Here is a 14678-nt window from a genome sequence, read left to right on the forward strand (position 1 = left end):
ATCAAGTTTTTAACTTATTTACTGTACAAATGAGCAGCTTTGTTGCACATTAAACATGTTAATTTAACAGGTATGTCATTTTATTCCCTCAAATATTCATTGAAGAGGAACAAATGGTATTTTGACTAACACTAAAGCATAGTAGACCTAGAATGGATTTTTGATGCTTGACACGTTTATTCTTTAAAGAGAGTAATAATTGTATTTAAATTGTATCTAAATTTATTGTGGGTATATTTATGCATTTATATATTGTATTCTGTATTCCAGTGTCTGCAGGAACTTCCCAGAAGCAAGAGAGATGGCTAAAATGTTTTCCTGAAATGTTATTAAAATAGAAACTTTTTTTTTCTTCAAACAAAGAAAAGGTTCAAAAAGATACTATCCAGGAGGTGTTTTTAGAAAATTTTGAAAAATGTTACCATTTTGCACTTACTACATGGATGTGCCCAAACTCATGTCTGTGTTCTGTATGGAAAGGCAACATCCCTGTGCCATCTGCAAGCTGAGGGGTAAGGCATGGATGTCCTCACTCAGCACCTCTTCTTTCACGTGCTCCAGGTGGGAGTGTGTCATGTCAAGCGGGTTCAATGTTCTAACTCATGCGATAGGAGTTATATGGATTAATATTTGGTTTCCTATTAAACCAATCATTGCAGCAGAGGAAAAAAAAATCAGGATTGTATATTAAGAACTGTGTCTACCAGGATTTCAAAAATGTGAAAGTTCTAGAGAAGTTAGTTTTGGACTCACTCCAACAGCTCCACATCCTTCCTCTTCTGGGGACCCCAGAATTGGAGGCACCTCTGCAGGTGGGGTCTCACCAGAGCAGTGCAGAGGGGCAGAATCCCCTCCCTCACCTTCTGCCCATGGGGCTTTGGATGCAGCCCAGGACATATTTGGTTTTCTGGGCTGCAAGTGCCCATGGCCAGGGCATGGCCAGCCTCTCACCCAGCAGCACCCCCATGTCCTTCGGGGCAGGGCAGCTCTCGATCCGTTCATCCCCCAGCCTGTACTGCGCGTTCCTCTGACCCAGGGGCAGCACCAGCACTTGGTCTTATTAAACCTCATGAGTTTCCCAGATGCCACTTCTTGAGCCTGTCCAGGTGCCTCTGGATGGCATTCCATCCCTCAGGAGTGTCAACTACACCCCTCAGCTTGGTGTCACCTGCAAATTTGCTGAGGGTGCACCTGATCCCTTCATCCACGCCATTAAAGAAGACATTAAATAACACTGGTCCCAGTACAGATCCCTGAGGGACGCCACTTGTCATTGATGTCCATCAGAACTCTGAGCCATTGACTACGGCCCTCTGGATGTGACCATCCAACCACTTTCTTATCCATCAAATAACAGTCCATTTGAATCCAACATCAAATCCATCTCTCCAGTTTAGACAGATGTTGTGGGTGATGTGTCAAAGCCTTTACCGAAGTCCAGATAAATGACATTTGTAGCCCTTCCCTTGTACACTGAAGCAGCCACCCCATCATAGAAGCCCACTAGATTGGTCAGGCAGGACTTGCCCTTGGTGAAGCTGTGCTGGCTCTCTCCGATCTCTTCCCTGTCCTCCATCTGTTCCACGATCTTCTCAGGCACAGAGGTGAGGGTGACCGGTTGGTAGCTCCCAGCGTCCTCCTTTCTACCCTTTTTAAAGACGGCCCCTGTGATTCCCTTTTTCCAGTCACCTAGGAGTTCCTCTGACTGCCATGAAATTTCAAATATCATGGAGAGTGACTTGGCAGCTTCATCAGCCAATTCCCTGTGCATCATATAGATCAGAGATTACTGTAGGCTCCTGGTTGTTACCATCCATGTCAAAACAGACAAAACAGACACCATCAGATAGAACAGTTATGCAGACTGGTGCAAGAACCAGAGACTGACTTGTTGTGGGTGAGAACCCGTTTTTATTATTAACTCATACCAGTATCAAGTTTCTCTGGAACAGCGCTTTTGTATGCAGTCAGATAACGCATGGAAAACACATTCATAAGAATATATTTGCAGAACTGTATACAAGTAATGCTTTTTTAAAATCAAAGACATTGTCTTTGTTATGCTATTTATGTTGTGTTTCTACTGCTTGGGGAACTATATTCAATTAAGAAGTCAGAAGTTATGAAGCTAAATTAATCATGGGCAAAATTCCATGCTACAAGTTATGTCTTTATATCCATGAAAGAAATGAAGAATTGTTTTTACTCCCTAGTACACTCCTGCTTCTTTCAGTATGCTCCAGCTGAGAAATGGGACACAACAGGAAATAGTTTATAGTTTTTTATGTGAAAGGTGACTATAACTGTCACTTCCATTTATCTTATAGTTTCCTGAGTTTTGCCAGTCTTTTAATCCATTCAGATAGAGTAGCTTTTAATTTACCTGTTGTCATTCATAAACTACTCATGAGCATTGTGGCAGGGAAAAATTATGTGAATTTCTGGAAATGCTGACTTCCTAAGAACTATTTTGAGAAGTAATATTACACTATATTTGTAGTCATATTTGGTATAAAGGATCAACAGAGAGCTAAGGGAAAGAGTTCGAAACATACAGCAGTTACTGGAAAAGGAAGCTGACTTATACAGTGTTAATGAAGGGAAGTATTTTTCCTTTGTGATAAATTGAAGTGACATGCGAGTGTGGCCCGTAAAAATCCTCCATTTACTCCCCTAGGGCAAAATCTCTTAATGGGCTAGGTCCAACTTCACTAAAGATGATGGAGTTCTTAATTGGCTTCAATAGGCTTTGGATCAAGACCACAGGAGTTATATAGATCAAAATATTTTTGCCTATCTAGCTAGATGGCAAGAAATGACCGTGGTGATAATATTTGTATGAGCAGCTTTTGTTTTCACTTTTCTGTTTCACTGTGGGGAAAAACATTTGTTGTTTATTTCTTTGTCCAATACACATCTATAGTGTTCTAATGTCATGCAGCGAACACTAATGCAATATATTATGCATGCTATCTAGGATCTGTTATGTCATTGGCTTTCACCTCACTTCATTTTTCTATTGAGTCTGGAAGGCGGTTGAGGGGTGATGAGAAGGGAAATACCCTAAATCTGTCAGAATTATTCAGACATGTTTATGTGTTTTGAAAAAAATGAGTACTCATTGCTGTGCATTGTTTTTCGAGAGTAAATTTCTGAACTGGTACAAGTTAGATTCTTTATATGTGCACAATTGCATTGATCAGCCTTTGCTTTATTATTTTCCCATTTATGATATAATTTATTAAAAAAGGACTCTAATAGTTGCAGTGAAAAAAATACTGTATCTACCTTGAAATAAATTTTTTGTTTCTGATTTTTGTTAATATATTTATTTCATACTCCATCTTTCCTCTTTGTACTTTATTAATTTATTTTCATCATGAGGTAAAAAAAATACAGTAGAAATACACTACACAAGTCTCTGCAACTAAAGAGCACACTCTGTCCTAGAATCCTGTCCACAGTGATATTTTCAGCACCCACATGGCAAACACACATTAACATAAAATATGCACACAATCCCAAATTAAGACAAGACTTTAAATGAAAATTCATAATCTATTATGGATCTTATTTAAGCAATGCGATGAATCATATTCTAGTTAGTTTTCCTATCCTGCTTTACTTCTTTTTATGGAAAAAATAAAGAGAAAAGATTTACTTGAAAAAAAATTAACAGTTTTAATTAAGGTGTTAAAAAGAAAGTGAGCTGCTGACTATTAGCATAAACAATTAATATGATAAAATTTAAGATGAGGGAAACAACATTTTCTGAAGTCCTTGAGTGCTTAAAGGTCTTGGACCTTTCTTATACAGTGGTTTTAACTACAATTCAGAACGTGAACCTACATAACAGCTTCCATCTTACCATTGCACCTCACTGCACAAAACATCTGTACTTGTGTGTAAAGAAAAAGACATTTTTATACAGCATTTTTGAAATGTTTCCATTTATTTATTCATGAGACTCCTAAAACTGCTCATGAAATTCCTAAAACTGTTCAGGTTTACCAATCAAAGAAAAATAGTGTCACTATTGAAATAAACATCTTTTGAACATTCTGTTATAATTTCAGGAAATAAAATGAATAGTAAATTCAGAGCTATCTTGGCTAATTTGAAATGTGACGATGTCACTAGACATTGAGTTTGCAAATTACTTGTTTTCAGCAACTCTTTACAGGCTTGGGCAGCAGTTGCTCATGTGCTGTAGACTCTGTTTCTCCTGCTTCCAAATTCTTACTTAAATACATAGAATATACTTCCCTTTGTCAGTAAAACACAAACCAAAAATAAACTCTCCAAAGGATCCATATACTGTGGTCTGAAATAAGAGAGATATAAAACAATTTAATTAGGACTTGGAATAAAATCTGAAAAGTATCCCCTAGGAACTAGTCCAAAGGATAAAGCACAGAAAAACAAAGACCACAATGCAGACAACTTTTTTTCTTCCCTCTGTGTGTATCTTTTGTTTTCTTTTTATGTAAAAACAAATTATGAACTTTGGATGTACTCTAGCCTGTTTTCTTTTTCACTTTTTCCTGAGACTCAATCATATCCCCTGCTTCCTTTGAAATGAATCAGATACCACAAATAGTACTAATTCAAACCAACACCACACTACTTCTTTGAGACTGAGGGACTGAGAAACAGATAGAAAGAGACCAATGCACAGTCAAAAGAAATACAGAAAAAACCATAACAGAATGGGTAGTGCATCTGATTGAAGAAATTCTTTCTTTTCCTAGTCGTCTCTCTTGCACATACACACACACACACATCTACACACTTGATTTATTTGTGAAACAGTGTCTTCTAAACATAGTTTTTTGCAAAGTGGAAGAAAGGCAATTAAACAGAACAGCTTGAAGCTGCCAATCACTCCCACTACCAACAAAAGCATCTACTATCAAAGGAAATAATGTAATGCAAAAAAACCCCCACATTCTACCAAAGCAAACAATGTAAACATGCAAGTAAAAAAAATAAGCTTGTTTATCATCTGTCATAGCATAGCATATATTTTTTAACCCTCCTCTCTAAGGATATGTGTTTTTGTATCCCATTATGTTAATTTGGCCATGCATGTGACATGGAAGTTAAGGAACAACAGGGGAAGTTAGCTTTTCTGCATGTTTTTCTGTTGGCGAAGCACACTACTGCTGTGGCAGGTTGGGGTGCTTTTTATTTTGCTTTTTTTTTTTTTTTGCCACTGGTGTACAAATAAATTGACAATCACAGCTTATCATCACTTAAAGATGCATGTGCATGCTATAGTTCACTGAAACATGATTGGCTGCTACATAAATCAATCTGATAGAGATCGGTCCCATGAAAAAAAGATAAAGCATTAGCCTGTGCTTTTGGAATGTAATTAATTTTAGATAGTGGTTATTGATGATTTCATTCCACTGGTACATGTACATGTCTAGACCATGTTTTTGTATAAAATATTTAAACAGTACAATGTGTTCATTTCAAGGAAGACCATGAAGAAATAATGATTAAAACTTTGTTATTGCAACATTCCAGATGTAACATTTTCACACAGAAAACTTAGTTTGCCTTAAAATTAAATTTGTCTTCTACAGCAATTATATTTTATTTCTCTACCTTGCATGTAACATTTGCTTGTTTATTGCTATAAGATTTTCTCCACCAGCTGAAAGGTTCTGTTCAACCTTTCAGTTGGGCTTATTATAGTTACACCAGATTTTGCTGATGTGCAGTATGTGAGACTAAGCCATTCACTCAAACATACTCAAACTGTCCTCGTTAACTTATCCTGGTTTTGGATTAACCCTCGTTACCAAGGGGAGGTTCTTTGCTTTTGCAATAATTTGATTTCATATTAATTGCCAGCTAAACATGTAACTATTTAATTTTATCCATGAATCATGATGGTGGTAAAAAAATGGACTCTAAAAACTTCTTGTGTAAATACCTAAAGGTTCCTCACAGCACTGGGATAAAGGAAGTGAGCACCCTAATGCACAGAGAACAGTAGTGATTTATCAAAAACTCATAGCAAATCACTAGCAGAAGGGTGTTTGTGAAACATTACCCTGATCTCCTTCCTTTCAGCATGTTTTAAATATTCATACACAATCACATACAAGTTCTGTCCAAGCTGAAATTCAGCCTCTCAGCAAGGAAAATGATATATTCTTAATAGTTTCTCTGAAATTTTTACTTGGGGTTAGCTTCCTTTCTGTATCATCCACCTCTTTTCAAACTGAACAAAGTATTCCTTCCAGAAAGCAACCTCTTCTAAAATAGGCCAGTTTTGACATTATCTGAGCCAGAAAATAAAGCAGCCTGGGAAGAAAAAAAAAGTCTTAAAATATGAAAAAACATTTTATTATGTGCCTGGCTAGTTGAAAATCAGATAAACAGAATCTTACCAAACTTTCCAGAAGAATTTAACGTTAGACTGAGAACAAGCATGGAAAATTCAGGGCACTTCTTCAAATGTTTACTTTTACTACTCTCGCCTCCCTGTAGAAAGCACAGAGGGGCAAATGAAAGATAGATGAGCACCGTGCTCTTGCAGTGAAGGACATCTCTGTCTCCTGAGGAACACTCTCAGTGGAGGAACTGAGTAGTATGGAGTTGGGTAATACTCCTAAGTTCACCGCAAAAATATTTCAGAAACTATTTTCTCCAGAGACCAGGAATTTTGAAGTCTGCACCTTATCTATACACAGAGGTTTTGGGAAGACTTTCTGAGCTTGCATGTGTCTGTCTGTCTGTCTGTCGGTCTGTTCATCCCTCTCTTTTTCTAGCAGGCTGTTCTGAGAAGAAACTTTTTGCATCCTGGTGACCTGATGGCTGCTAGCAGGTTTCTCTGCTGTGTCTCTGTTAATGGTATGCAGAAGGCCTATAGGGCAAACTCTCAAACAGCAGCATTTTTCACTCACTTACAGAAATCCTCCAGTTTTGCTGCAGATGTTTTTCTGTCATTCTTTGCATCCCCACTTTCTGCTTATACTGCAGAGCTTCATTCCCATTGGTTTTCAATGAATAGAGAGCTGGAGGAAAGAGAAAAGGAAGGGAAAGGAAAGGAAAAAGGAAATTGCAGAGGGAAAATCTGCAATTTTCTGCAATACCCAACAGGCGCTAGCAGCAGTGTCATTTTAACGTGGTCTTGGGGACACTTGTGTTTGAGCAATTACCTTCTTCTTGAAAATCTTCTGAGATTGTTTAAATTAGCTTGTTTTAAATGAATGTAAATTTAACATCACTTACAAAGATCTGGTATTAGCCCAAGGATACACTGTTTTTGTATCATTGGTTCTGTCATGTTCTGACTTTCTGACAATTACATGATTGTTTGCTATTTTGACAGAAAGCTGACACAACAATCATTTATTTCCAATAAAATCCCCCAAAGGAATAAATACAGCTCTGTTGTAGTTATGTAAAAATAAGGTTATCCTAGGAACTAATTGATCATACAGTATGTCTAATTTCATTATATTTGACAATGATGCAGAAGATTATGCTAAGTACTAGTAGGTTACTAGTGTTTAGACTGAAATACTTATCAATATTCTTGGAAAATGCATTTGTGTAGGCAAGTTTTGCAAGAAGGAGGAAAATCAATCTTAATCTTTCTGAGTTCTGCAAGAAGAATTAACAGTCCTGCAAGAAGAATTAACTCTATGCTGAGCACTAGGTTTATGGAAGTCGTTGAACGCTACAAACTTTTTCCGAGTGATGTTTTATAGAACTTCTTTTAAAAACCCCCGAGGGTAAATAGTATTCTCAGAATAAACAGAAAAATGCTGACCTTGTCAGATTTAGCTGCTGAAAGCCAAGCTGTTTTAAAACTTGGGGGATCAAGGGTCACAGTTATAAACAACACAGATAAAAAGAAAGAAAGGAAGGAAGGAAAAAAGAAAGAAAACTAGAAATAAAAATGAACTACACAGTGAATACAAGTAATAAATATGTTGACCTCGACAAGAAGGATATGAGATATTTATGCAAAAGCCAGGGAGGGGTAAAGAGATCGCAAAGAGGGAAAGAAGAGAAAGTGCACAAATTGCACTTGGGAAAAAATGTTTCTTAGAGCTTGTTTTGAAGCTGGAAATGAGTCACTTTATCTTCATGTGTTTTTGGTTTTGAAAGGGGAGAAAGGTCAAAGCTTCTTTGTTTTAAATAAACTGGTCACTACTTCTGAAGTGTAACATGATAGGGCTCAAGAATCCTAATGAAACTGGTATTTTCCTGACACGCTGGGCTGCAGCACCTCAGCAGTTGTATGGTCATGTGTTGTAAGCCCAGGGAGTTTTATAAACAAAGGCACAACAGAGAATGACTTTGCTCATGACCTTCATACCCTGGTGCTCCTGTGTCAGCCATATGGGCAGTGTGATGGCTAAATTTGCCACCACTTTGGGAAAGTATATACTTTTCCAAATTGCAGCTGCACACATGGCCCTTCCACCATTATGTTCAGAAACATGAACTGGAGTTATTACCCTGGGCGCTGTATGACACCTCTTTCCAAAATGATTCTGATGGAGTAAAGTTTCATGGAAAACAAAGTGGTAGAGACACTCAAAGTGGCACCGGAAACTAAAAATGCCATTGCTAAAAAAAGGCAGCAGGAATGCTACAGTCAAAAAAAACCCCAATCAATCAACCAAAAACCCAAGCCCAACCCAAACTGAGCAATGCAGGCTTTAACAAGGCTTTTGGTATAAGTGGGTTTGCTGAGGTTCAGAGTGTACTAGAACCCTCACTCCCGGGTCTACTGGGAGTTTGTTGTGCTTACCAGATTCTACATCTAAGGTACTCAGCTTCACCCAGTTCTAACGGCAGGCAGAGAAACACTTGCAGAGGGAATGAGATAACAGCAAAGAAATTATCTAACTGAATTTCAGGGCCTTCAGCACTGCCTTGCAGTGGAAGACCTGACAGTAAAGGAGTGTCTTCAGGCTGTGCAAACAGAAAAGGAAATAAAATGTCCTGTATAAGATTAGAAGTCAAAAGAACTTTCCACAAGCAGGACAGCAAAGGAAAACCTCCGGTGAAAATAAACGGAACAATCTCCTCTTCTCCTATTGTTCAAATTAGGCTTATAGAGTCATAGAATGGTTCGGCTTTGAAGGGACCTTCAAGATCATCAAGTTCCAACCCGCCAGCCATGGGCGGCGACAACTTCCAGACTGAGAGCAGGTTGCTCAAAGCTCCATTCTGGCCTGGCCTTTAACACTTTTAGGGATGGGGCAGGCACAACATCTCTGGGCCACCTGTGCCAGTGCATCACCACCCTCACAATAAAGAATTCTTTCCTATTATCAAAGCTAAACCTGCCCTCTTTAAAACCATTATCCCTTGTTCTATCATTGCATAGCCTTGTAATAAGAATGTGTGTAGTACTTTCATATACATGTTCACATCAGGCTGTGATCAGCAGTCTCTTACTAGTTAAATTCCCATTTCCTGTTATTCTGCACAAATGCAAGATTTTTATCTTTGTCTCAACTCATGGAACTTCTCCTTTCTTCCTGAGATTCGTTCCTGACATGCTCCTGGCAACATCTCTCTTCCAGACTGAGAATTCCTCTTCATTTTGTTTGCTGATTCATGCTACCACTTATGCTTAAATGTGAGATATCAAGCTGTATCTGTTATAAATTGCTCCTTTTTTTTTTCTTGACCACATTCCAAGCTTTACCCATTCGATAATATCCTAAAGTCTATATAGAATAATTTCCATCTAAAAGTTCTTCCCTACATTGCTTCTGTAATTATTTTAGTATTGGACTAAATGTTCTTTAGGAGACTCATTTCTTCTTTTGGTGTTCATAATATATCTGCTGTAAAAGGCCATCTGTTCCCAGACCACTAGAAACAACAATGGAAGAGCACACTTATACAGTGACGTGGGGATATGTATCACTGGCCTCAAAATCGGGAGGCAATTATGGTAATGAAAATTGTGAACTTTCAAAACGACCAGCTTCATTATTCTTTGTGGCATCAATCCCCAAACTGGAACAATTACTCAGTTTACAATAACACTAAATAAAAGGTGACTGATTCATTGGACACTAGCTGTTTCAGAGCTAGTGTCATGCTTGCTGTTTGAAGTAGCACTTGAAATGACATAGTACGTGGAAGCACCCTAAGAGCCTGGATTTCCTACCCTGTCCTTGCTTCAACATTCAGCTCTCTATTTGCCCACTCTTTACTCTCCAGCCTTGAATCAGTCTGTCATTCATTCAAAACAGACCAGTAATCAGAGATAACCAATTCCTTTCCAGTTTATTTGACTTTCCCTTTTACCTTTCTACCTACCCATGCCTGCCCTACAATTTTGTGCCTGAGAGAAACCACCCTTTGACTGTTATGATACTGAGACATCTGAATTTCTGAGGATTCACTGATCACACAAATATCATGAAAGTGAAGTCATTTATCAGAGCAGAACTAGGGTTCTCAAACTGAACCCTATAAACAAAGAATATGTCTATAGCTTTGCAGAAGACAGGAGGCAAAAAAAAAAAGAAAGCCATGATAATTTCAGTCAGTTTCTTGAGTATGGGGCAGGCAAATCAAACCTCCAGCAGTTCAATGTTTTTTTTTAGATTTCTAACACACCAAAGACAATCTTGATCAGGAATCACTCATCAGTGAATACTACGTTGTGTTGGTGGTACAGGGGAAGGTGTTGGTCTTTATCGTGCTCAGTGAAACAGGTTGAAATATTGTTTTCATATCTTGAAACACTTTATGATTGTCTTCAAATAAATGAATGTTCACAAAGCATCACTAAGTCATGTTATCCTGCTTATCCACCTGTTGGAAAGAAAAATGAACAAAATGAGAAAATATTCAGACCTATGACAAGCTTTTCTAGAAGTTGAATTAATCTGCAATCCTTCTCTTTTATTTTTGTATCCCTGTAGAGGGAGAGAGGTTCATTGGAAAATACTAGTTTGATTTTCCCCTCAATTCGAAAAACAATGCAATTATAACAGATTCAATAAAGCTTCAGATATGTCATTCATCCACGCAAATTTCTAAACCTTTAGAAAGTTTCTTTCTTATTGAAAAGTCATCAGATTAAGACCTTAACTGAAGAAGGATGTTCCTGTGAGTTAAAGCATTGGGAATCAGAGACTCACATTTCAAGTCCTGGAACTGCTATAGACTTATTTTGTGATTTTGGTTGTGATCCAGCAATGCACTTAAATTGGTGTTTAATTTAAAACCCTGGAGTGGACCCATGAAAGTTAAGCACAGAGTTAAGTCTTTATTAAATGGGAGAGTTAGTCTGTCTGAACTCATTTCTCTAGCTGTAAGATGTGTTAGTACTTATATTCTGCCACAGTTTATTTTTACAGAAAACCTTCTGGTGCAAAAAAATATATCTTCTGATCTGTGCAACACCGAGACCAACTGATGTCAGTTGGAGCCTGTAAAAATCATTCTGCTGCAAAGCAATGATACTCAATGAATTATCTTCTCATCCCTCGAAAGCAAGTTACTGCTATGAAATACTATTTGCATGGAGACTTCATGGAGAGGGGGTAAGGCGCACTTACCAGCTTCACCTCACTCGCATCCTTATGGTTTAAGGGTCCCTCTCTCTCTGGCTGCAGTCCCACCTTCTCTTGCTGCTGGCTGGGAGAAGAGTCAAGCTGCTCCTTCAGCAGATAGCAGTAATTTCTGTGATGCAAGTAAGCAGGCAGGCTTAAAGGCACTAAAGCCTTGCAGTTAGGGAATGAAATTGAATGAATCTGCAATATTTTGTCTTATTTTTTAATATTTTACAATTTCTTTTGATAAATCTCTTTTCTCCTTTATACTGTGCTGCAAGGGAACTCCCAAAGCCTCATTTATTTGACAGGTCTGTGCATGCTTCCCACAATGGATTGTGAAGTTTCTATACTTGTCCAAATACGGTTAGAAATTTTGTTCACAGAGTGAGAAAAAGTGCTCACAAGTAAGAAGGATGATTAATTTCTACAGCATGTAAGCAATACAAATCATCCATATTTTACTTTAATTTAAGGTTTAATTGAATCCTCACAGATCCTTTGAATACACTCTGGCTATCTATATGACATTGCTACACATTATGTTGCATGAGGGACAATATAAGTATCTTTTCTCCTTAGAATTCTTTACTTGTGCAAAACCACACAGAGAAATCCATTTTGTGCTTGTGTGTCAGACAGCCTACCTGAAATTTCTCCATCAGGCCTGAGGTCTCTAAGACCCATAACCTCTCTCTTGTTGTGCTCATTCATCAAAGAGCCAGTGATCTAGCTTCTGCATTTGGATGACAAGCAGGAGATTACCAATTGTCTTGGAAATGTAAAATAAACACTTTTTCTACATATGTTAATGCCATTGTTTATTGACTACTTACTCAGGTTGGATGTAATTGGGGCCACTCGGGAAACATAAGCAGCTCAGTGCCTGTCAATACCTGACCTTTAAAATATTCAGTACAATCAGTGTTACATGATGTTTAACAAGCTGGCCTTTTCATGTGGATGCAGCTGTTGTTGCCATGCAAGCAGGAACGAAGATCCTGTTCCTCCTTACAAACTTTTTTTAATGATTTTTAATTTCATCTGCAATGTTGAAGTAACTCAGAACAAAATAAATCTTACCACTGAAAATTTAGTTTGGAGTCACAATCTTTGGAAAAAGTGAAAACCAGTTTCATGTGAAAGGCAGGGAAAAAAACTACTCCAAAGCAGCAAAGTGAAAAAAGGGCCAGGATGTTAAACAGTTTAACTAAGAGTATCTTCATGCATTATGACATATGGCAAATGTAAATTAAGCACCTTCAGGATGTCACAAGCAAAATTTTCAACAGTGGTTCTGATGACTGAGAGGCTCTTGAAGAATCTCTCATCAGCAGACCATAAAGACTAAAGCACAAGCTAACACTAACATGCAGATGCTATCAGGATGTGACTTCAGCACAGATATGGATCCCGATGGAGAGACAAAACTGCAGATGTTTAACAGATTATCGTGGAAACTAATTGCAAACCATTCTATTTTAATTATTTAAATTTTGCACAAAAGTGATATTCTATGTCTTCAGCTTCTATTGCCAGTGTGTAAGTTAACAGTTCCTGTAAATAAAAGCAAACAACTTTTTCACTGAGCTAATTAAAGCTGTTAATATTTCTGAGCAGACAGATAGATAAATGTTTCCATTTCAAATTACTGTTTGAAAGAAAAGGAAAGGAAAAGGAAAGGAAAAGGGAAAGGGAAAAGGAAAGGGAAAGGGAAAAGGAAAGGGAAAGGGAAAGGAAAGGGAAAGGGAAGGGAAAGGGAAGAGAAAGAGAAGGGAAAGGGAAGGGAAGGTGCGGGAAGGTGCGGGAAGGTGCGGGAAGGGAAGGTGCGGGAAGGAAATGGAAGGGAAGGAAAAGGAAGGTGCGGGAAGGAAAGGAAAGGAAAGGGAAAGGAAAGGGAAAGGAAAGGGAAAGGAAAGGGAAAGGAAAGGGAAGGGAAGGGAAGGGAAGGGAAGGGAAGGGAAGGGAAGGGAAGGGAAGGGAAGGGAAGGGAAGGGAAGGGAAGGGAAGGGAAGGGAAGGGAAGGGAAGGGAAGGGAAGGGAAGGGAAGGGAAGGGAAGGGAAGGGAAGGGAAGGGAAGGGAAGGGAAGGGAAGGGAAGGGAAGGGAAGGGAAGGGAAGGGAAGGGAAGGGAAGGGAAGGGAAGGGAAGGGAAGGGAAGGGAAGGGAAGGGAAGGGAAGGGAAGGGAAGGGAAGGGAAGGGAAGGGAAGGGAAGGGAAGGGAAGGGAAGGGAAGGGGAAGGGGAAGGGGAAGGGGAAGGGGAAGGGGAAGGGGAAGGGGAAGGGAAGGGAAGGGAAGGGAAGGGAAGGGAAGGGAAGGGAAGGGAAGGGAAGGGAAGGGAAGGGAAGGGAAGGGAAGGGAAGGGAAGGGAAGGGAAGGGAAGGGAAGGGAAGGGGAAGGGGAAGGGGAAGGGGAAGGGGAAGGGGAAGGGGAAGGGGAAGGGGAAGGGGAAGGGAAGGGGAAGGGAAGGGAAGGGAAGGGAAGGGAAGGGAAGGGAAGGGAAGGGAAGGGAAGGGAAGGGAAGGGAAGGGAAGGGAAGGGAAGGGAAGGGAAGGGAAGGGAAGGGAAGGGAAGGGAAGGGAAGGGAAGGGAAGGGAAGGAAAGGAAAGGAAAGGAAAGGAAAGGAAAGGAAAGGAAAGGAAAGGAAAGGAAAGGAAAGGAAAGGAAAGGAAAGGAAAGGAAAGGAAAGGAAAGGAAAGGAAAGGAAAGGAAAGGAAAGGAAAGGAAAGGAAAGGAAAGGAAAGGAAAGGAAAGGAAAGGAAAGGAAAGGAAAGGAAAGGAAAGGAAAGGAAAGGAAAGGAAAGGAAAGGAAAGGAAAGGAAAGGAAAGGAAAGGCATACTGTCTTCAAAGAATGAAATAAACAATGTCAATCTATTTTAATGGAAGATAACAAGAAATCAGAAGTCGTGACTTATTTTACCGTCAAAAACAGAAATAAAGAAAAACAAAATAGAAAGACAAAGTGACAAAATGAGTTTAGAAGATAAAAGTTAAGGCCAAGAATTTTAAGTCAACATTTCTTGCAAAATACAAAAGGCAGTAAGAAACAAGTTGTACAAACTTTAGTTCTTGAAACTGATTTTATCTACTGAGCATGATTTCTATGGATGGCGCTTTCC

The sequence above is a fragment of the Corvus moneduloides genome, chromosome Z (genome assembly GCF_009650955.1).
Source record: "Corvus moneduloides isolate bCorMon1 chromosome Z, bCorMon1.pri, whole genome shotgun sequence".
In the NCBI taxonomy this organism is placed as follows: Eukaryota; Metazoa; Chordata; class Aves; order Passeriformes; family Corvidae; genus Corvus; species Corvus moneduloides.